The 2,696-nt window shown below is 38.7% G+C and overlaps 1 pseudogene; it reads right to left on the bottom strand.

Moving 5' to 3' along the window:
- Positions 1 to 1,434: 1,434 nt before the first annotated feature.
- On the bottom strand, positions 1,435 to 1,878 carry LOC143689846 (ADP-ribosylation factor-like protein 2-binding protein pseudogene; annotated as a pseudogene).
- Positions 1,879 to 2,696: the final 818 nt, after the last annotated feature.

The following is a 2,696-nucleotide window of genomic DNA, read 5'->3' as shown; positions in this document are numbered from 1 at the left end:
TTGAGTTTAGAAGTAAATACTTACTGTAATGGTCAATTGATTTTTTTTTCTTGCAAAGCACCTCATATTTTTATTTGTAGAAGATGTTTCTTAGCAAGCAATAACCGTATTGCAGTATTCTGTATATGTACAGAAACATATAACCTATAGCTTATCCTTTAAAGCAGAACAGCCCAGTGGAAAGCCAGTACAGATTTTAATTAAAAAATAGTTCAAAAATACACTATGGGAATTAAACTGTGTATTTCTCTATCTAGGGACATGACATATGTATTCTCTGGTCAATGATATCATACCAAACATTTTATTAAACCAAAGCCAGACAGATGACTATGAGAGCTGTTTGCTATCTCCTACTCATGCTGAGCTAGAGGAATGGAACACCATTTTGGTAGGAAAGATATGAAGGAATTGCCGAGCTAGCATAGTCTACCTTCAGCACACAGCTCATATTCACTGGTGTCCGGTAACTTAGGAATACCAATGTAAAAAGCATGTTTGCCTTCATTTTAGACTAACATCTAAAAAAGAACATAGCATATAATACTTTGACCTTTAAGTGGGTAATCAAGAAAATTCCAAGATTAGATCCACTAGATTAGCCTGAGTATTCATCTATAAAAATACTTTTTTTCAAAAATAATGCTTAAAAGAAGTTTCTAGAAACATGGTATATGTCTTAGTTTGCAAGCTGCCAGGATGTGAGACCAGAACTGGAATGGCTTTTTAAAAGGGGAATTTAATACATTACAAGCTTACAATTCTAAGCCCATAAAAATGTCCAAACTAAGGCATCCAAAGAATGATACTTTAATTCAAGGAAGGCCGATGGGTCAGGAACATCTCTATCAGCTGGGTTGTCATGTGGCTGGCATCTGCTGTTCCTTGCTCCTGGGCTCCATTGCTTTCAGCCTCTGTTCCTGTGGGGGGTCCTCACTTTGCTTCTCCAGGGCTGGCTTTCATCTCTTGGCTTCCCTTGGCTCTCTCCAGGTTCTGGCTTGGTTAACATCTCATAGTGATGTCTGCTGGGCTCCAAGCATCTCCCAACATACATGTCTCTGTTCTCCATGTGTCAGCATCTGTGTCAGCTCTTCTGTGAAGTTTCTGTTGACTCTGAGCCTTCTGCCATTTCTGTTGTTCCTGACTCTCTCCAAAATGTTTCCTCTTTTAAAGGACTCCAGTAAACTAATCAAGACCCACCTGGAATGGGTGGGGTCACATCTCCATGTAATAAAAAGGTCACACTTACAATTAGGCATGTCACATCTCCATGAAGGTAATCTAATCATGTTTCCAACCTAGAGTTTTGAATTAGGATTAAAAGAAATGACTACCTCCATAAGATAGAATCAGGATTAAAACATAGCTTTTCTGGGGAAGGTCAGGGACTTTTCTTTTTAATCCATCAATATTCCCACTGACTGGAGGTAGGAGCTAGTGTGGCAGATTATTCTGGGAAGCTGGTGCGTAAGATGATTTGCATAGTAAAGTCACCATTAAACCACTGCTTAAGCAACAGCTTTTACTCTGTAGCCCAGAAACATTTTTTTAGAAGTCAGAAAACCTGTAAACGTGAGCAGTGTGTCAAATACATCACCAAGTACTTCATCTTTATGGTGTTGTAATGTTGTTGTGAAAGCTGCCATGTTAAAAGCCAGGAATCCACTCCAGCAGCAGAAAAGAAAATACATTCCTTAAAAATGGGTGTGTAGGTGAGTTTATTCTCTTCTGTGCCTTCAAACTCTTGATAGTACTTGTCCATGAACTGCAATAACTGGAACTCATCATTCATGATGTCCTCTAAATATCCAATCACAGCATAAATTCTGCATGAGAGGTAGAAGACATTGACAGCACGAAGCTCTCTAGGGCATGCATCACTGCAGCCACATCACCCATGCCCTGGACTAGGTTGTTGATCTCCTACCCAGGCCACTGCCAAGGCCCAGGCTCAGCTTCACCCAGCTAAGGTCCAAACAGCATGGAAGAGTACTCCCCACCTGACACCACGGCCCAGTTAAATGGGCACCTGGCCATGACACTGACCTCAGTCTCCTCAGCCATGTCTGCCGTCCCCTTCAGGCCTCTCTGTGCCACTCACCACTACCTCAGTGGTCCCAGTGTCCATTACCTGTAGTCAATTGATTTTTGATAAGGATGCCAAGATAATTCAATGGGGAAAAAGAGCCTTTCAAGCACTGGGCTGGGGCATATAAATATATCCACACACAAAAGAATGAAGTTGGACTCTTACTTCACAGTATATATAATAATTCATGGAAAATGTATCTAACACCTCACTATTAGAATTTAAAAAAAAAAACTCTTAGAAGAAAATATAGTTGTAGAGCTTCTTGATCTTTAATCAGACCATGGTTTCTTAGATATGACATTTAAAGCACAAGCAGCCCAAGACAAAATAGAAAATTGAATTCATCAAAATTAAGAAACTTTCAAAAAACTAAGTCCTTTTTAGATTCAAAGGACTATACAAAAATAGAAAAGCCAGAATGGAAGAAAATATTTGCAAATCATATATCTGTTAAGGACATATCTAAATTATATGAAGAGCTCAACAATAAAATGAAAAACATAATTAAAAACTGACCAAAGAACTTAAAACATTTCTCTAAAGAAGATAAATGAATACCCAATAAGCACATGAAAAGATACTAACATTAGTCATTGGGGAAATG

This window comes from Tamandua tetradactyla, chromosome 7, assembly GCF_023851605.1.
Source record: "Tamandua tetradactyla isolate mTamTet1 chromosome 7, mTamTet1.pri, whole genome shotgun sequence".
In the NCBI taxonomy this organism is placed as follows: Eukaryota; Metazoa; Chordata; class Mammalia; order Pilosa; family Myrmecophagidae; genus Tamandua; species Tamandua tetradactyla.
The sequence above is the reverse complement of the archived record's forward strand: the minus strand, read 5'-3'. Positions and strand labels throughout refer to the sequence as shown.